At 52.8% G+C, this 19,828-nt stretch overlaps 9 non-coding genes and 2 pseudogenes across 9 annotated transcripts; all 11 read left to right on the top strand.

The window, feature by feature from the left end:
* Positions 1 to 168: 168 nt before the first annotated feature.
* LOC133770745 (small nucleolar RNA SNORD115) lies at positions 169 to 247 on the top strand. Its single transcript, XR_009867445.1, has one exon. It is a non-coding gene; the product is annotated as a small nucleolar RNA SNORD115 (small nucleolar RNA).
* A 1,639-nt stretch (positions 248 to 1,886) lies between these two features.
* Positions 1,887 to 1,967, top strand: LOC133770759 (small nucleolar RNA SNORD115). Its single transcript, XR_009867458.1, has one exon. It is a non-coding gene; the product is annotated as a small nucleolar RNA SNORD115 (small nucleolar RNA).
* Positions 1,968 to 3,629: 1,662 nt separating this feature from the next.
* On the top strand, positions 3,630 to 3,710 carry LOC133770727 (small nucleolar RNA SNORD115). The gene has a single exon (XR_009867428.1). It is a non-coding gene; the product is annotated as a small nucleolar RNA SNORD115 (small nucleolar RNA).
* Positions 3,711 to 5,387: 1,677 nt separating this feature from the next.
* On the top strand, positions 5,388 to 5,465 carry LOC133770769 (small nucleolar RNA SNORD115). The gene has a single exon (XR_009867467.1). It is a non-coding gene; the product is annotated as a small nucleolar RNA SNORD115 (small nucleolar RNA).
* A 2,097-nt stretch (positions 5,466 to 7,562) lies between these two features.
* Positions 7,563 to 7,638, top strand: LOC133770760 (small nucleolar RNA SNORD115; annotated as a pseudogene).
* Positions 7,639 to 10,604: 2,966 nt separating this feature from the next.
* On the top strand, positions 10,605 to 10,685 carry LOC133770695 (small nucleolar RNA SNORD115). The gene has a single exon (XR_009867397.1). It is a non-coding gene; the product is annotated as a small nucleolar RNA SNORD115 (small nucleolar RNA).
* A 1,768-nt stretch (positions 10,686 to 12,453) lies between these two features.
* On the top strand, positions 12,454 to 12,536 carry LOC133770732 (small nucleolar RNA SNORD115). The gene has a single exon (XR_009867433.1). It is a non-coding gene; the product is annotated as a small nucleolar RNA SNORD115 (small nucleolar RNA).
* A 2,027-nt stretch (positions 12,537 to 14,563) lies between these two features.
* Positions 14,564 to 14,646, top strand: LOC133770746 (small nucleolar RNA SNORD115). Its single transcript, XR_009867446.1, has one exon. It is a non-coding gene; the product is annotated as a small nucleolar RNA SNORD115 (small nucleolar RNA).
* Positions 14,647 to 16,380: 1,734 nt separating this feature from the next.
* On the top strand, positions 16,381 to 16,461 carry LOC133770690 (small nucleolar RNA SNORD115). The gene has a single exon (XR_009867392.1). It is a non-coding gene; the product is annotated as a small nucleolar RNA SNORD115 (small nucleolar RNA).
* A 1,137-nt stretch (positions 16,462 to 17,598) lies between these two features.
* Positions 17,599 to 17,697, top strand: LOC133770656 (U6 spliceosomal RNA; annotated as a pseudogene).
* A 1,703-nt stretch (positions 17,698 to 19,400) lies between these two features.
* Positions 19,401 to 19,481, top strand: LOC133770698 (small nucleolar RNA SNORD115). The gene has a single exon (XR_009867400.1). It is a non-coding gene; the product is annotated as a small nucleolar RNA SNORD115 (small nucleolar RNA).
* The last annotated feature ends 347 nt before the right edge of the window (positions 19,482 to 19,828 follow it).

Here is a 19,828-nt window from a genome sequence, read left to right on the forward strand (position 1 = left end):
CAGTGCCCCAGAAACAAGGGCTGTGGTCAAGACCCAGAAGCCCATGAGCTGGTACTACCAGCTCCATTGGAAATGGATATGTTCACAAGAGCCCAGGGTAAGCCAATTCATCTGGGCCCTGGAGGTGGGACGGCAGCAAGGGCTTCTCATGGTTTGGTTCCTGGGGTTGAGTTGTTGATGAGAACTCATACTGTCTTGAAGAGATGATGACTTAAAAATCATGCTCAATAGGATTATGCTGAGGCCCAGCCTGGTGACAGTGGTGTAAGAGGACCTTAGGGTAACCAGGTGCCTTCCAGAGGAGGTGACCATGGGGACTAGAGACCTTGAGGTCCTCAGGCAAGGATGTGATCTGCAGGCAGGATTGGTTGCTGTGCAGTCTTCTCCAACTGTCTTTCAGTGAGATGAGCTGCCCAGTAGAGCACCATTGACCCCTCTAGGTGAGTGGGTAGAGGATGTCACTGGGCCTGTGTGGGGCAGCAGGTGTTCTGGGTGGGTTACAATACATGAGTATGCTATTTGGAACCACATAGACCCAGGAAGATAGCTTTAAGCCATGCGCCTGGGTGAGCTATGCCTCTTTAAGCTCTGAGGTGCAGATCAACTTACTTGAAAATCTTGCCTGTTAAGGGGGCCAAGAGGGGAATGGAAAGGGTTCCTGAGGGAGAGGTCACATGGGCCCATTGCCACCACTCTTCCTAAGTGGGCTGCAGCATCTCTGAGGAAATGTGGGTGGGCATTTAGGATGAGGCCACAGAGGGAGGGCAGGGATGAGATTCACAAGGAGACCTAGGCTGAGAACCATACAAAAGCAATGAGGGAGTTTTGGCAGAATAACAGGCTCTGGAGGTCCCTAGCAGCCTGGGAGTTTTACGTGGGTCACAGGGCCATTGTAGCCATGATTCAGGCACCCTCCAGCAGGTGCCTATTTGGGGGGTGCTGACACATGGTCCATTGCACCTGCAGAGTGGTGCCAAGGCATGCCGCATCCCCACTGCTTGCCTCTTCTAGGGGCTGACATTCCCAGGCCACATGGGTTGGCTTTGGAATGAGTTGAGCCCACAGAGGATGAGAGGGCCCCACCTGGGCCTTGGATCCTGCTCTTCCATGGGAGGCACCAAGGCTGCACAGAAGGAGTTGCCCACGGCCTGCCCACTGTCCATACCCCATTGTTGGGATGTGCTTGGGACTGAGGTGGGCAGCAAACATAAGAGGATGGGGTCTCTGTAGGGCCCAGCCTGACCTCTCAGGATACAGTGTGTTCAGGCAGCATGCAACCTGAGGGCCTGGGCCTGTGAGGTGACACTGTTGGTTGGCCCAGAGCCCCACAGTGGCCTTCCTTGGGTATCTCTCATGGGAATGGAGACTTGATGCTTAAATCAGGCCACTCTTTGCTGGTGTAGTCCAGTTCTTGACTAGGACTTGAGTCTAAGGGGTGTGAAGGAGCAGTGGGGGTAGCCCCTTCTGGTAGGCCATCCTGCCAAGTGTCCCTCTCTGTCACAGTGACCAAGAGGTCCAGCAGTTTGCATAAAAGTTTGGTGGAGCTTGCCTGACCCACCATGCCCACATGGGTGGGCTCTTGGGAAGCCACACCTGGGCCTACATGGCCAAAGCATGTTCTGGAGCCAGTGATTCCTAGCCTGCTCCTATCCTCTGTTCACACTCATTCACCTCCCTGTCCCACAGATGATGTCACCAAAGGAAGCACCAGTGGGGTTCGATATCCCAGGGACAATGGCTGTAGTCAAGGCCCTAGGGGCACATGAGCTGGTGGTACCAGCCCCACTGGTGAAGAAAGCATCCCTAACTCCCCTATGTAAGCCAATCCATTAGGCCCTAGAGAGGGGAATATGCCAATGAGATCCTATGGTATGGTTCTTGGAGTTGGATCTGTGATGAGACCTCATAATATCTCAAAGAAAGTTGACAACATAAAAATCATGCTTAATAGGATTACACTGAGACCCAGCCTAGTGACAGTGTTACAAGAGGATCTCATGGCACACATGTGCCTACCAAGGCAGGAGACCCTGCAGACTGGAGTCACTGAGATCTCAGGCTGATATACAGTCCCCAGGGAGGACCAGCTGCTCCTACAGAATCCACTCAAGTGTCTTCCTCCCTGGGCTTGATTTATGCTCCCTTTTGGTCAAGTTGTGGTCTATGTTGAGGGCTCCTTCTTTAGCTCCTATTGTCCTCTATTCTCTTTCAGTGAGATGTTCTGCCCTGTGTCCTGGTGAATGAATGGTGAGGATCACTTGGCCTCTGCAGGGGATCTGGAGGCCTGGGTGAGTTACCTGTCATGAACATAAGGAGTGGACTCATGGACATACAGGATGGCAGCATCATGAAGTTCTCCAGAGCAAGCTATTCCCCCTTTGAGCTCTGAGGTCTAGAACACCTTGCCCAAACCTTTGGTTTGGTGTAAGGGCCAACTGAGGATTGGCAATAGATCCTGGGGGAGGGTTCATGCATGGTTAGTTGCCCCAATTGTCTTTGGTGGGCTGCAGTGGCTCTGGGTTGACTGTTTTGAGATTGGGCAGGTACTGGGTGTCAGGTGTCTGCTGGCTTCAGGCTTAGATTCCATAGGTGGTCTGGATAGAAAACCACACCAAAAAATGAGAGTTTCATGTGGAAGCGTGCTTTGAAGGTGCTTGATAGTCTGGGAGCTTCACCTGTGTTCTGGGGTCACTGCATCCTAGGACGGAGGACCCTCAGGCATTACTCAGTCAGGGAGATTCTGGCACCAACCCAGGGAACCTGTATGGTGATGTCTGACATGCCTCATACCCTGTGCTTGTCACACTCAGGGGTTTGTGTTCCCTTTCACATGAATGGGATTTTCTCTGTGTTGAGCCTATTAAGAATGCAAGGACTCCTCCTGGTCCTGGGCTCCCACTCTTCCATTGGATGCATCACGGCCACACTAATGAATGATCCACAGTCCAGGCTGATGCCCCTTTCCCATTTTTGGGATGTATACAGGACTCAGTGGGCAGAAACCATAAAAAGATGTCTCCAAGTACCTTAGTGCCCACAGTGGATGGGGATGCCATGTTGGTTGGAGTGGGCCCAAGTGGTGTCTCCTTTAATGGGTCTCATAGTACCCATCCTCTGATTCCAAGTTTGTGCCAGTGCTTTCTTGTTCAGTCCAAGTCCTGGTCCTGACTTGGGCTCAGAGGTAAAGGAAGGAGCAGTGGGATTAGCCACTTGCATCATGGCAACCCAGCCTGAGTGGACCTCTCCAGCCCAGTGGCTAACAGGCACAACAGTTTTCCATCAAGGTTGGCGGAGCTTGCCCAAACCAAGATGCATACAGGGACGGCTTCAGGGAAGCCTCATCCAAGCCAATGAAAACAAAGCATGCTCTGTAACCAGTGCACCCTAGCCTGACCTACTGTCTGTTCACACCCATCCACATCCCTATCTCACAGATAATTCAGCAAAGGAAGCACCCTGGGGTCCAGGGCTCAGAAGGCAAGGGTGTGGTCAAGGCATAGCACCCCCAAGAACTGATGGTACCAATTCTGTTGCCAAAGTAATTGTTGGGGACTTCTGGTAAGCCAATATCTCTGAGCCCTGGAAATGGGATGACACCAGACACTTCCCATGGTGTAGTTTCTGGGGTTGAGTCAATGATGAGGCCTCATACTGTCTCGAAGAGAGATGATGACTTAAAAATCATGCTCATTAGGATTATGCTGAGGCCCAGCCTAGTGACAGTGGTGTAAGAGGACCTTGGGGTAACCAGGTGCTTTCCAGGATAGAAGACACTGGGGACTGGAGACTTGGAGTCCCCCAGACCAGGATGCAGCCTGCAGGCACGAATGAGTGCTTGAGCAGGATGTACCCAAGCTCCATCTTTCTTGAGCTTGGTATGTGCTCCCCACTGTCTGAGACTGGGTCCACACTAGGCCCTCATTCCTCAGATCCTGTTGTCCTCTTTTGTCTTGCAGTGCGTAGAGTAGCCCTATAGGGCACCCTTTTGACACTGGTCCCAGGTGAGTGGATGGTGGTAGTAATGGGGCATATATGTAGCAGCTGGTGGTCTGGGTGAGTCACCGATACTAACCTCAGGAGTAGACTCATGGAGACACAGGAAAGCAGACTCAGGCAGTGTTCCTGTGTGAGCTGTGTTCCTTTGGTCTCTGAGGATCAGAATGCTGTACTTGAACTCCTGCCTTGTGTAGGGAAATATTTACCAAGAGAGGTTTCATGTGGTGCCAGTGTTAGCCTCAGTAGGCCTCATTGGCTTGGGGTTGCCTTGCTGGTGTGGCCAAAAGTGGGCAGAACCAGCCTCTGTGAGAAGGCAAGTTCTGGATTCAGTGGAGGTCTGGGCCAAAGACAACAAGGCAGGGAGGGAAGCTTAGAAGGTCAGGAACTATGTAGATCGCTATCAGCCTGGGAGCGTCAGATGGGTGGCCAGGCCACTGAAGCCTAAGACAAAGGGATTATCATGTTACTGCCCATTCAGGGGGTGCTACTACAAGTGCCATGCTACCTGCAGGGTGGTACCAGGCATTCTGTGCCCCACAGCTTATCTTGTCTAAAGGCTGCCATTCTCAAGCCACATGGTTGGTCTTGAATTGAGCTGAATCCAGCAAAGATGCTAGGGCCCCTCTTGGACTGGGATCCCACTGCTCTACTGGAGGCAACAAGGCCCCACAGTAGGGGTGGGTCATGGTCCAACCTAATGCCTGTATCCTATCTTTGGGACATGTACAGGACTGACTTGGGCATTGCCCACAGGAAGAAGATGTATCTGGGAAGCACAGAAGAAACTCTGGGATAGTGTGTGTATGTAGCTTAGACCTAAGCACCCAGGCCTGGACAGCAATCATTTGTTGTTAGGCCTAGAGACCTATGGGGCCTCCTTGGGTGTGTCTGGTTCAACCAATTTTCATGCTAATTCCCCGCTATTTCTTGGTTGTCCAGCCCATGTCCCAGCCAGAACCTGAGTCCTGGGGTCGGGAGGGAGCAGTGGAGGATTCTGGCCCAGCTACCAACAGGCCCAGCAGTTCTTGGGTAAGGTGGGTAGAGTTAGCCCAGTATCATCATACCTACAGAGTTAGTATCCTGGAAGGATTTGCCAGAGCCAATAAGGTCAAAGCACAATCTTGTAACAGTGTACCCAGAAGTTTCTCCTACTGTCCATTCCCAGACCCTCCCTGTCCCACAGAAGATATCAGCAGAGGAAGTCCCTTGGATTCCACTTCCCTCAATCCAAGGCTATGGTCAAGGCCCCAGAGGCAATGAACTGGTGCTGCCAGCCATGTTGGACATGAAAATGACCAAGACTGCCCATGGTAAGCCAATCCACCCGGGCCCTGACACTGATATGGTGTGATATGGTGCAGTGGACTTCCCATGGGGTAGTTCCCAGGGTTGGGTTGATGATGAGACCTCATACTGTCTCGAAGAGAGATGATGACTTAAAAATCATGCTCAGGCCAGTGCCGCAGCTCAATAGGCTAATCCTCCACCTGCGGCGCCAGCACACCAGGTTCTAGTCCTGGTTGGGGTGCCGGATTCTGTCCCGGTTGCCCCTCTTCCAGTCTAGCTCTCTGCTGTGGCCTGAGAATGCAGTGGAGGATGGCCCAAGTCCTTGGGCCCTGCACCCACATGGGAGACCACAAGCACCTGGCTCCTGGCTTCGGATCAGCGCAGTGCACCGGCTGCAGTGCACCAGCCACAGCGGCCATTGGAGGGTGAACCAATGGTAAAGGAAGACCTTTCTCTCTCTCTCTCTCTCTCTCTCTCTCTCTCACTGTCCACTCTGCCTGTCAAAAAAAATCATGCTCAATAGGATTAGCTGAGGCCCAACCTAGTGACAATGGTGCAAGAGGACTCTGGGGCTTCCACATGCCTGCCAGAGGAAGAGACCATGGGGCCTGGAGACCTTGAGGCCCATAGGCCAGGACACAGTCCTCAGGCAGGAGTGACTGCTCTAGCATGATTCATCCAAGCTTCTTCCTCCTTAAGCTTGGTGTGTGGTCCCCTCTGACTGATTTACAGGCCATGCTATGGGCTCTTTCTTCAGCTCCTTTCATCCCCTGTCTCCCTCAGTGTGCTGTGCTTTCCAGCAGTTCAACCTTATGGCACCAGTCCCAGGTAAGTTCATGGCTGGGGTCATGGGGCCTCTGTGAGAGAGCTGGGTATCAGGGCAGGCCACCAAATGAAGCCTGAATGGTAGACCCACAGATAGACAGGAAGGAAGCCTTAGGCAGTGTTCCAAAGTAATCTGTTCACCTGTGGGCTCTCAGGTCCAGAATGCCTTCCCCAAGTCCCTAGCCTGGTTTGGAGGCCAACTAAGATATGTCAATGGTTCTTGGCCAGTGTTCAAGTTTGGCCAATGTCCCCATTTGTCCTAGGTGGGCCTATAGGAGCTCTGCATTGCTCTGCTGGTTTGGCCAGAAGTTGGTGGACACTTGGGGTCAGGCCTCTGTGTGCAGAAGGGGCTTATTTTCCCTAGGAGGCCTGAGATTAGTACCATACCAAGGCAAGGAGGAAGGTTTTCTGGGGCAGCAGGCTCTACAGGTGCCTGGCAGTCTGGGAGCTTTAGATGGGTAGTGGGACTGCTGGAGCCCTGATTCAGGGACATGCCACCTGATGCCTGGTCAGAGGATTGCCAAACTTGGTCCAGGGCACCTTCATAGTGGTTCCAGGCATATCTCATCCCTGCCACATATCTTTTCTAGGGGCTGGCCTTTGCAGGCTACATGGGTGGGCTTTAGATTGAGTTGAGCCCAGCAAGGATGCCAGGGCCCTCCTGTAGCCCAATTCCTACTCCTCCAGGGGAGGCAACAAGACCCCAATGTAGGCGTGGGCCATGGTCTAGTCTGATGCTGGTACTCCATCTTTGGGACTTTGAAGGGCAGTGACCACAGGAGGAAAATATCTCCAAAGGGTAGTTCCTGTGCTCTAGGAATCCAATGTGTGCATGCCAGCTGACCTGAGCACCCGGGCTTGTATGGTGACACCTGTTGTTAGGCCCAGTGCACTGCCAGGGCCTCCTTGGGTGTGTTTCATGTGAGCAGACCTCTGAGCTCAATTGGGTGCCACCACTTAGTTGTCCAACCTGGGTACTTGCTGGAACCTAGGTACTGGGGTCAGGAAGGAACTTTAGGGGAAGCTGCTTCCAGTAGGGCAACCTAGTCCAAGTAACTCTTTCTGGACCAGTGGACGAAAGGTCCAGCAGTTCTTGGGCTAGGTGTGTGGAGTTTGTCTGGCTCGACCACACCTACAGGGGTGGCCTCCTGGGAAGCCACACTTGAGCCGATGGAGCCAATATATGCTCTGGAACAAAGGCACCCTAGCCTGCTCCTGCTGTGTTTTCACATCTCCCTCCTCCCAGTCCCACAGATGATGTCACCAGTGGAAACCATGCTAGGGTACCTGTGCCCAACAAAAGGACTGTGGTCAAAGACCCTGTGGCCCATGAGCTGGTGGTGCCAGCCATGTTGGAGAAGGAAACATCCATGACTGCCCAAGATAAGACTTCCAGTCCAGGCTCTGGATGTAGCATGGTGCCTTGTGCTTCCTGCAGGGTGGTTCCTGAGGTTGGGTCAATGATACCTCATGCTGTCTCGAGGAGATGATGGCTTAAAAATCATACTCAATAGGATTACGCTGAGACCCAGCCTAGAGACAGTGGTGCAAGGGTACCCCAGGATACCCATGTGCCTTCTAGGGTACCCAGGGGAATGGAGACCTCGAAGCTATCCAGGCCAGAATGTGGTCTGCAGGCAGGAGAAGCTGCTTGTTAAGGATTCACATGAGCTATTTCTTCATTGGGCTTGGTGTGTTTTCTCCACTGTACAAGTTGCTGGGCTGCATCGGGGGGCTCCTCCCTCAGCTTTTGTCTGCCCCTTCTGTCTTTCACTGAGAAGAGATTCCAGGATGAGCACCCTTGGACCATGGGTTCTAGATAAGTGGATGGAGAGTGTCATTGGGCCTGTGTGGGACAGCAGATTGTCTGGAGGGATCACCTGACATGAGCCTGATGGGTGGAACCACAGAGACCCAGGTAGATAGCCTCTAGCCATGTTCTTGGGTGAGCTATGTCCCCTTGCGCTCTGAGGTGCAGATCGACTTACCTGAACCCCTGGCATGCTGAGAGGGCCAAGCAAGGAATTAAAACACTCCCTGAGGGAGGGGTCATGTGAGGCCAGTGTCGCTACTTGAACAAGGTGTGTTACAGTAGCTCTGTATTGCCTTGATGGTGTGTGAAGAAGTGAGTAGTTACTGGGGATCAAGCCCCTGAGCTGCAGTATGGCTCAGATTCACAAGGAGACACAGGCTGAGGAACAGGCCAAGACAGTAAGGGAGGTTTTGTTGGTATAGTCCCCAGTGCAGCTTCTCAACTCGGAAAGTGGTGAGCACACACCAAGCCCAAGGAATATGGGGCTTGGGTACATCCTGCACAAGCAACTGCTCAGTCCTGCCTTTCCTGAGGAACAGAAACAGTTCCTGAGAAGGGTTCATGAGGGGCCCTGCTACCTGTCAGCCTAGGTGGGCTGTAGTGGCTCTGCATTATCTTGCTGGTTTGGCCAGAAGTGGGTGCACACAGGGTAAGCCTCTGTTGGGGTGGGGCACAGATTCATCTGAAGGCCCAGGCTTAGGATCACACCAAGGCAGGGAGAGAGATTTGGCACGGCAACCAGCTCTGCAGGTACCTGGCAGCCTGGAAGCTTTATGTGGGGCATGGTTCCACTGGAGCCTAGGCTGCAGGGATGCTGTGGCCTGTGCCTGGTAAGGGAGGTGCTGACACATGGCCCATGGTACATACAGGGTGATACCAAGCATACCCTATCCTCTCTGTTTGCTTGGTCCAGGAGCTGGCATTTGTGGACCATATGGTTGGCCTTTAGACTGAGTTGAGCCTAGCAACAATGTCAGTGTACCTCTTGGGCCCAGGCTCCTGCTCCTCCATGGGAGGCCCCAAGGCTCCATGGGAGGAAAGGGCCATGGTCCAGCCAGATTTTCTTACCTCATCTTTGGAATATGTAGGGGACTTAGGTGAACAGTGGTCATAGAAATATGGTGTCTCTGTGGGGCAAAGCCTGAGCTCTCAGAATCCAGTGTATTGATGAAGCCTGTACCTCTTGGTCACTGTGACAGACAGGCCTACTCAAGCAGCATTGTCCTGATGGAAGCACCTCTATGGTGATACCATGTTGGTTGTCCAGAGCCCGGGCTGATAAGGAGGGGGTACTCCTTGGGTATGTCTCATGGAACCAGAACTCTGATGCTTAGGCTGGGCCATTGCTTGCTTGTCCAGTCCAGTTCCAGGCCATAACCTGGGTTTCAGGGGCAGGAAGAAGCATTAGGAAAAGCTGCTCCCATCAGGACAATGCTGCTTGAGTAGACCTGTCTGTCATAGTGACCAAGAGGCCAGCAGTTTGCAGGAAGTTCAGCAGAGCTTGCCTGACCCACAATGCCTATGTGGGTGAGCTCCTGGGAAGTCTCACCTGGGGCAGGGGGGCCAATCATGCTCTGGATCCTGTGTATACTAGTCTGCCTCTGTTGTCTGTTCAACCCATTCACCTCCCTGTCCTACAGATAAGGGAGGTTTGGCACAGCAGTGGGCTCTGCTGGTACCTGGCAGCCAGTGAGCTTCATGTGTGTTATGGAGTCACTGTATCCTAGGATTCAGGACCTTCAGACAGACACTAGTCAGGTGAATTCTGACATTCAGACCAGAGCACCTGCACAGTGGTGCCAGGCTCCATCCCCAGGGTGTGCCTCATTCAGGAGATGGTGTTCCCTATCATGTGGGTGGGCTTTGGACTGAGTTGAGCCCATTAAGGATGTCAAGGTCGTTCCTGGACTTGGGCTCCCACTCCTCCATGGGATGCACCAAGTCCCCATAAATGAATGATGCATGAACTGGATCAATGACCCTTTGTCATCTTTGAGATCTGTACAGGACTGTGGTGTAGACCATAAGAGGAAGGTGTCTCCAGTGTACACAGCCAGAGTTCCTGGGATGCAATGCATGTACACAGCCTACAGTTTAGCAGCAAGGCAAGGATGAGGATGCCATGTTGGTAGGCACAGGGCCCTACTGGGGCCTCCTTTGAGCCTCTCTTGCCAGAGGTCCTATGATTCTAAGTCTGCCAGCACTTTCTTGTATAGCCCAGGTTCCTACCAAACTTGGGCTCAGGGGAAGGAAGGAGCAGTGCAGGTAGCCACTCCTAGCACAGTGACCCAACCTGAGTGGCCCTCTCTGGTTCAATGTCCAAAAGGCCCAGCAGTTTGTGGCAAGGCGTGTGGAGCTTTCCTGAACCAATATGACTACAGAGATAGTGTCCTTGGAAGCCTCACCTGTGCCAATACAGTCAAAGGTCACTCATGAACCAGTACACCCTACCCTGCCCCTGTGTCAGTTCATACCCACCCCTTATCTGTCCCACAGGTGATGTCAGCAGAGGAAGCAACGTGAGGTCCAGACCCTATGCAATGGATCTGTTCAGTGGCCCACTAGCTGGTGGTGTTAGCCATTGGAAATGGAAACTTCTAGGACTGTCCAAGGTAAGCCAACCCTCCCAGGCCCCATCGGTGGGATGGCTCCCAGGGCTTCCTGAGGTGTGGTTCCTGGGGTTGGGTCGATGATGAGACCTCATACTGTCTTGAAGAGAGATGATGACTTAAAAATTATACTCAATAGGATTACGCTGAGGCCCAGCCTAGTGTCAGTGGTACAAGAGGACTTTAGGGGTGACCAGGTGCCTTCCTGGGGAGGAGACCCTGGGTACTAGAGACCTCACAGGCCAGGATACAATGCCCAGACTGGGGTGGCTGCTCTTGCAGAATGCACCCAAGCTCCATCTTGAGCTTGATGTGTGCTCCCCACTGTCTGAGTTTCAGGACCATGCTTGGGATTCCTTCTTCACTTCCTTTATCCCATTCTGTCTTACTGTGAGAGGAGCTGCACAACAGGGCATTTTTTGCCCAGTTTCCAGGTGAGTGTATGGAGGGTATTGGTGGGCTTGTGTGGGGCAGTAGGGGTCTCGGGGAGAGTCACCTGAAGTGAGCCTGATGCATCGACCCATGGAGACACAGTAAAGCAGCCTTAGTCCGAGTTCCTGAGTGAACTGTGTCTCTTTGGGCTGTGAGGTCCAGAATGCCTTTCCTTAACCTCTGGCCTGTTGCGAGGGCAGAGCAAGGAATGGAAATTATTCCTAGTGTGAGGATTGATGTGGAGCCCGTGCCCTCACTTTTCCCAGATGGGCTGCAGTGGCTCACGATTGCCTTGCTGGTATGGCCAATGTGGGCGGGCAGTGGGGATAAGACCTCTCTGCAGGGGCAGCTCTCAGATTCCATAGAAGGTCCAGGTTGAGGACCACACTGTGGCACTGAGGGAGTTTTGGTAAGGCAGACAGTTCTGCAGGTGTCTGGCAGCTTGTGAGCTTCACATGCATCGCAAGGCATGGGATCCTAGTGGGCCTGGTGCTCCAGCCGGTTGTGGGAATCCTGAAGTCTAGGCTCCAGTGGAACCATGCCCCACATAAATCTTCCAGGCTGCCAGGTACCTGCAGAGCTGGTTGCCTTGCCAAATCTGGCCAGTGACAACCTGGCCAGGGCACTTGTATAGTGCTGCCCACCATGCCCATCAATGGTACTGTTTCATCCAGGAGCTGGCTTTCTCTTGCCACATGGGGTCTCTTTAGACTGAGTTGAGCCCAGCAAGGATGCCATTTACCCTCCTGGATTCAGGCTTCTGTCATCCACAGGAGGCACCAAGTCCCCATGACAGAAATGGGCCATGGTCCAGCCTGATACCGACACCCCAGCTTTGGAATATGTATGGCACTGAGGTGGACAGTGATCAAAGGAAGATGGTGTTTCTTGGGGCAGAGCCTGAGCTCCCAGAATCCAGTGTGTTGATGCAGCCTGAACAGTTGTGCTTGCACCTGTATGGCAATACTGTGTTGATTGCCCAGGGCCCAGTGATAGCTTCCTAGTGTATGTCTCATAGAACTGGAACTCTGATTGTTAGGCTGGGGCATTGCTTGCTTGCCCAGTCCAGTTCCTGACCAAGACCTGGGTCTCAGGGGCAGGAAGGATAGTTGAGGAAACTGCTACATTCAGGACATCCTGACAACCCTGCCTGAGTGGGCCCCCCTGTTACAGAGACCCACCATACCTACAGGGGCGGCCTTCTAGGAAGCATCACCTGAGCCGATGGGGCTCAGTGTATCCTAGCCTACCCTGACAGTCTATTCACAACCATTGAACTCCCTGTCCCACAAATTATGTTACCAGAGGAAGTAGCTATGGGGCCCAGTGCTCTGGGAACAAGGGCTGTGGTCAAGAGCCAAAGACCCATGAGCTGGCGGTTCCAGCCCCACTAATGAAAGAAATGTTCCAGAATCTCTGAGGTAAGTCAATCCATTGGGACACTAGATGTGGGTGGCACGAATAGGATCCTATGATATGGTTCCTGGGGTTGGGTCGATGATGAGACCTCATACTGTGTCAGAGAGAGAGATGATGACTTAAAAATCATGCTCAATAAGATTACACTGAGGCCCAGCCTAGTGATGGTGGTGCAAGAGGACCTTGGGGTACCAGGTGCCTTTTGCGGGGAGACCTTGGGGTTAGAGACCTCAAAGCCCCTCAGGCAAGAGTGCCATCCCCAGGTATGAGCAGCCGCTCATGCAGAAATTGCACAAACTCTCTTTCCTTACTGGGCTTGGTATGTGTTCCCCACTGTATGAGTCACAGGGCTACACTGGATGCTCCATCCTCAGTCCTTTCTGCCACCTCATTCTTTCAGTGAGACAAGCTGCCAAGTGGGGCACCCTTGTGCCTGTGGTGCTAGGTGAGTGGAAGGAGGGTATCATTAGGCCTGTGGGGGGCAGCAGGGGGTCTTGGCAGGTCACCTGTCATGAACCTGAGGGGTGTACTCATGGAGATCCAGAAACACAGCCTCGGGCCATTCTCCTGATTGAGCTATGCAACTTTCAACTCCGAGTTGCAGATCAACTTATGTGAACCTCTGGCCTGTTTAGGGGGGCAAGAGAGTAATGGAAATAGTTCCTGAGGGAGGTGTCACATGAGGCCAGTACCATCAGTTGGCCTAGGTGGGCTGCAACAGCTCTGGGTACCTTGCTGGTACGGACAGAAATGGGCAGACACTGGAAATCAGGACAATGAGTAGGGGCAAGGCTGAGATTCACTAAGGGACCCGAGCCAAGGACCACACTGAGGCAGCCAGGGACATTTGGCAGGGCAGCTGGCTCTGCAAGTGCCAGGCAGTCTGGGAGCTTTACGCAGTGCTTAGGGCTGCTAGAACCTAGGCTGCAGGGAAGTTCAGCCTAATGTCCGGTAAATGGGGTGATGACACATGGGCCATAGAACCTGCTGAATGGTGCCAAGCAGGCCCTTTCCTGCCACTTGCCTCATCCAGGGGCTGGAATCTGCATCCCACGTGAGAGGACTTGGACTTAGTTGAGCCTAGCAGGGTTGCTAGGACCTTCTAGGTCCCGGGCTCCCACTCCTCCCTGGGAGACACTAAAGTCTCATGATATAATGGGCCATGGTCCAGCCCTGTGTTTGTACACCATCTTTGAGATGTGTATAATTCTGAGGTGGGCAGTGACCATTAGAGGAAAGTGTTTCCAGGCTGCACAACATCAGCTTCTAGGATGCAGTGTTAGCACACAGCCTGCAGCTGAATGACTGAGCCTTTACAGCAAAACCATATTGGTTATCCCAGCGTCTCATGGACTACTTGTGTATGTCTTGAGGGACCACAGCTCTGATGCTTAGGCTGGGCCTTGCTCACTTGTCCAGTTCAATTCCCAGTCAGGAACTGGGGGAGTTGGAGGCAGGAAGAAGTGGTAGGGGAAGCACTTCCAGTAGGATGATCCTACCCAAGTGTCACTCTGTCCCAGTGTCCAAGAGTCCTAGGTGTTTGTGGGCGAGGTGGGCGGAACTTTCTCAACACTACCACACACAGGGCTGGGTACCTGAAAAGTCTCACCTGGGCCTAAGTGGCCAAAGCATGCTCTGGAACCACTGTATCCTAGTCTGCCCCTGCTTTCTGTTCACCCCTGTCCCCTTCTCTGGCCCATAGATAATGTCACCAAAGGGAGCCCCCTTGAGGTCCAGTGCCCCTGTGCAAGGGCTGTGGTCAAGGCTTCAGCAGCCCAGGAGCTGGTGGCACCACCCTATTGACAGAGCAAGCATTCAGGACTGCCTATGGTAAGCCAATCCATCTGGGCCATGGGGAATGGCATAAAGAGGTTAATGAGGCATGATTGCTGGAGTTGGGTCGATGATGAGACCTCATACTGTCTCAAAGAGAGATGATGACCATGCTATCTGTTCACACCCATTCACCTCCCTGGTAACAGATGATGTCACCAGAGGAAGCTCCTATGGGGTCGAGTGCCCCAGGGACAAGGATTGTGGTCAAGGCCCCAGGGACCCATGAGCTGGTGATTCCCGGCCCACTGATGAAGGAAACACACCAGAATCTCTGAGGTAAGTCAATCCATTGGGACACTAGATGTGGATGTCATGATTAGGATCCTATGATATGGTTCCTGGAGTTGGGTCAATGATGAGACCTCATACTGTGTCAGAGAGAGAGATGATGACTTAAAAATCATGCTCAATAGGATTACAGTGAGGCACAGTAGAGTGACAGTGGTTCATGGATTGAGAGGACCCCAGTGTTCACACATGCTTTCCAGAGGAGAAGAACCTTTGAACTAGATATCTCAAGCCCTCCCCAACCCCAGGACAGAATGCAGTTCCCAGGCAGGAGCAGCTGCTCCTCTGGATCTACCCAAGTTTCCACTTCCTTGCACTTGGCGTGTACTACCCACTGGCTGAGTTCTGTGGCCATGCTGGGGGATCCTTCTTCAGCTCCATTTTCCCCCTATTTCTTTCAGTGAAATGAACTGCCCAGTGGGTGACTCTCGAGTCCCAGGTCCCAGGTGAGTGGATGCAGGGATCATGGGGCCTCTGTGGGGGAGCTGGGTGTCAGGGAGGGTGACCCAATGAAAGCCTAAAGCATGGGCCCAGGGAGACACAGAGGGAAGCCTTGGGCCACGCTCCTGAGCAAGCTGTGCCCATGTTGGCTCTGAAGTCCAGAACATTTTGCCTGAACATATGTCCTTGTGCTAGGCCCAAGTGAGGAATGGAAACAGTACCTGAGGGAAGGTTCATGAGGGGCCAGTGCTGCCCCCTCAGCCTAGGTGGCCTGTAGAGGCTCTGGGTTGCTCTGCTGGTTTGGCTGGAAGTGGGCGCACACAGGATCAGGCCTGTGTATGCTGTGGGTCTTAGATTCCATCAGAGGCCTTGGCTGAGGACCACAGCAAGGCAGGGAGAGAGGTTTGGTGTGGCAGCCAGTTCTGTTGGTACATGACCACCTGGAAGTTTCACATGGGTCACAGGGCCTTGGACCCTAGGCACATGAATGCTTTGGCTGATGCCAGGTCAGGGGTTGTTGACAACTGGGCCTGGGCAACTTCAGGGTGGTGCCAAGAAGACCTCATATCCACCTCTTGCCTCATCCAGAAGATGGCATTCACTTGCTCCATATGTAAGACTTGGACCAAGTTCAGCCCAGGAATGATGCCAATGGCCCCCATGGGCCTGGACTCCCACTCCTTCTTGGGAGGCATCAAGGACGCAAGTTGGTGGTAGGCAATACTCCAGCCTGATGCTAACATCTTTTGGACATATACAGGACTGCAATGGGTAGTGATCATAGCAGGAAAGAGTTGCTGGGGCACAGCCTGAGATCCTGGGATCCACTGTGTGCATGCAGCCTGCACTGAGCACACTAGCGTGAAGGCAACACCATATTACTAGGCCCAGGGTCCCCCTCTTTTTGTACATCTGTGTCACCAGTCCTCTGACACCAAGGATGGTCAGAGCATGCCTGTCTAGCTTGAGTCACAGAATGAAATTAAGCTTCAGGGACAGGAAAAAGTGGTGGAGATAGCTGCTTCTGGCAGGGTGACTCATCCCGGTTGGCCATCTCTGGCCCAGTGATCAACAGGCCAAAATATTACATTCATGGAAGGGAGAGCATGCATGAACCACCATGCCTACAAGGGTGGCTCACCTAGGTAGACATGGCCAAATACACTCTGGAACAAGACTAAACAAATCCTGCCACTGCTGTCTTTTCACACCTGGTAACCACTCTGTCTCACAGATGATGCCAGCAGAGGAAACACCCTGGGGTCCAGGGCATGGAGGGCAAGGGCTATGATGAAGGCAGTGGTGCCCATTGATATGCTGGTGCCAGCTCTGTAGCAGAAAGAAATATCTGGGACTGCCAGTGATAAGCCAATCCATCTTGACCCTGGAGGTTGTTCTGCATCAGGGACTTCCTGTGGAGTAGTTCCTAGGATTGGGTCAATGATGAGACCTCATTCTGTCTTGAAGAGAGATGATGACTTAAAAATCATGCTCAATAGGATTACACTGAGGCCCAGCCTAGTGACAGTAGTGCAAGAGGATCTTGGAATAACCAGATGCCTTCCAGGGGAGGTAACCCTGGGGACTCAGAGATCTGGCAACCCTTAGGCCAGGATGCAATCTGCGATCAGGAGTGGCTGCTTGTGCAGAATTCACCAAAAATCCATCTTCCTTGGACTTGGTGCGTGTTCCCCACTGTATGAATTGTGTGGCCTTCTTGTGGCTCCTTCAGCTCCTTTCTCCCCCCCTGTCTTTCAGTGAGTATAGTAGCCCAGCAGGACACTCTTTTGACCCAAGTCACAGGTTAGTGGATGACAGTGGTAATGGGGCTTGTATGGGCCACCTTGGGCTCTGGCCTCAGGCTCTCACTGCTCCATGGTAGGCACCAAAGCTCCACCACAGGGGTGGGATATGGTTCAGCCTAGTGCCTGTAACCCCTCTTTGGGATGTGTACAGGCCTGAGCTGGGCAATAACCACAGGAGAAAGTTGTATCTGAAAAGCACAATATGAACTCCAGGAATGCAGGGTGTGCACTTAGCCTAGACCTTAGCACCCAGGACTGGTAGGAACACCATGTTGTTAGTCCCAGGAACCCATGGAGGCCTCCTTGGGTGTGTCTCATTCAACCAGTCCTCAAGCCACTTTGGTGCCAGGGCTTGGTTTTCAAGCCCAGGTCCCGGCCAGAACTTTGATGTTGGGGTCAGGAGGGAGCAATGGTGGATGCTGGCCCAGAGACCAAGAGGGCTAGCAGTTCTTGGGTAAGGAGGGTAGAGCTTGACCAAACCCATTATGCCCACAGGAGTGGAATTCTGAGAAGACTCACAAGGGCAGATGGAGCCAAAGCATGCTCCATCAGTATGCTATCTCTTCATATCTGCCCCCTCCCTGTCCCACAGATCATGTCACCAGAAGAAGATCCCTTGGGTTCCAGTGTATGGGGGCGAGGGCCATGGTCAAGGCCCAAGCAGCCCATGAGCTTATTGTGCCAACCCTGTTGGACAAGCCAATGATCCATACTGCCCATGTAAGTCAATCCACCTGGGCTTTGGAGGTGGGATGGCAATACGGGCTTTCCATAGAATATTTCCTGTGGTTGGGCCAATGATGTGACTCATACTGTCTGGAACAGTGATGACTTAAAAATCATGCTCATGCTCGCTTTGGCAGCACCTATACTAAAATTGAAATGATACAGAGAGGATTAGTATAGCCTCTGCTCAAGTATGACATGTGAAGTGTTCCATATTTTTAGATGAAAAGAAAATCATGCTTAATAGGATTGTGCTGAGGCCCAGCCTAGTGGCAGTGGGTCAAGGGGATCCCATGGACCACACATACCTTCCTGGGGAGGAGATCCTGGAAACTGGAGACCTGAAGGCCCCCAGGCAATGACAGTCCCCAGATGGGATGGGAGCAAATGCTGCTGCAGGATCTAATCAAGTTTTTTCATCCTTGGGCTTGGTGTGTGCTCCAAGCTGGCTGAGTTGCAGCTCACTTCATCCCCTTGTCTCTTTCAGTGAGATGTACTGCCTGTCCAGTCACCCTTGTGTCCCAGGTTCCAGGTAAGTGGACAGCGAGGATTATGGTGCATCTGTGGAAAAGCTGGGTGTTGTGGCAGATCACTCAATGAAAGCCTGAGGCATAGACCCACAGAAACACAGGAAGGCAGCCTCGGTCTGTGCTGCAGGGTGAGCTGTGCCACTTTGAATTTTGAAGTCAGAACACCTTTTCTGAACTCCTGGCCTAGTGTGGGTGGCAGTGGATCCTGGGGATGGATTCAGATGGGGCCAATGCCCCCAGTTGTCCTACATGTGCTGCAGTAGCTCTGGGTTGCCTTGCTTTTTTGTCTGTGGTTGGGTAGATACTGATGATCAGGCCTCTGTGAGGGGTGAGGCTCATCCGTAGGGGACCCAGGTGGATGACCACACCCAGTAGTGAGGGAGGTTTGGCATGGTAGCCTACTCTGCCAGTTTCTATTAGTCCGAGAGCTTCACAGATGTTGCACGATCACTGCATCCTAGGACACAAGAGAGTAAGACATTACCCAGTTAGGGGGTTTCTGACACCTAGCCCAGGGCACCTGTCTAGTGGTTCCTGCCATGTCCAATCCCTGGTGCTTGCCTCATCCAGGGGCTGGTGTTCATTGTCACATGGATGGTCTTTGGACTGATTTGAGCATACTAAGGATTCCAGGGCCCATCCTCTATGGGATGCACCAAGGACCCATGAACAAATGATCCATGGTTCAGACTTATGTACAGGACTGTGGTAGGCAGAGACCATTGGAGGAAAGTATGCTGGGTTCATAAGCAGAACTCCAGGGATGCAGCACATGTCCACTGCCTACAGCTTAGCACCCAGGACGGGACAGGGATGCCATGTTGGTAGTAGCAGGACCCCACTGGTACCTTCTTTAATGTTTCTCATGCCATCTATCCTCTGATACCAAATCTATGCCAGCCCCTTCTTATCCAGCTCAGGTCTCAGCCCAGACTGGGGCTTGGGGGAAGGAAGGAGCAGTAGGGTAAGCCATTTCTGGCGTTTTGACCCAGCTTCAGTGGCCCTCTCTGGTCCAGTGGCAAACAGGCCACACAGTTTTCCAGCAAGGTGGGCAGGGCTTACACAAACCAACACCTACAGGGACATATTCTGGAAAGACTCGCCTGGGCTAACGGAGTCAAAGAACACTCTGGAACCAGTGCACCCTAGCCATCACCTGCTCTGTTCACACCTGACCACCTTGCTGTCCTGCAGAGGACATCAGCAGAGGAAGCCACCATGGGGAACAGCCCCCATGGCAAGAGCAGTGGTCAAGGCCCCAGCGGCCCATGAGCTGATGTTGTCAGCCATATTGGAAAAGGAAATGTTCAGGACTGCCCAAGGTAAGCCAGTCCATCCAGGCCCTATCAGTGTGACAGCTGCCAGGAATTCCTGTGGTGTGGTTCCTGAGGATGGGTCGATGATGAGACCTCATACTGTCTCGAAGAGAGATGATGACTTAAAAATCATGCTCAATAGGATTATGCTGAGGCCCAGCCTAGTGACAGTGGTACAAGAGGACGTTGGGGTAACTAGGTACCCTCCAGGGGAGGAGACCCTGGGGACTGGAGACCTGGCAGCCACAATGCCAAGACTGGGAAGGCTGCTCATGCAGGATGCACCCAAGCTCCATCTTCCTTGGATTTGTTGTGTAATCCCCACTGTCTGAGATGTGGGTCCAGGATTGAAGCTCCTTCCTCGCTCTTTTTCATCTCATTCCCTTCTGCCTTTCAGTGAGAGGAGCTGCACAGATGGGTACCTTATCACCATGGGTTCCAGGTGAGTATATGGAGGGTGTCAATGGGCCTGTGTGGGGCTGCAGGGGCTCTAGCCAGGTCACCT

This window comes from Lepus europaeus, chromosome 11, assembly GCF_033115175.1.
Source record: "Lepus europaeus isolate LE1 chromosome 11, mLepTim1.pri, whole genome shotgun sequence".
In the NCBI taxonomy this organism is placed as follows: Eukaryota; Metazoa; Chordata; class Mammalia; order Lagomorpha; family Leporidae; genus Lepus; species Lepus europaeus.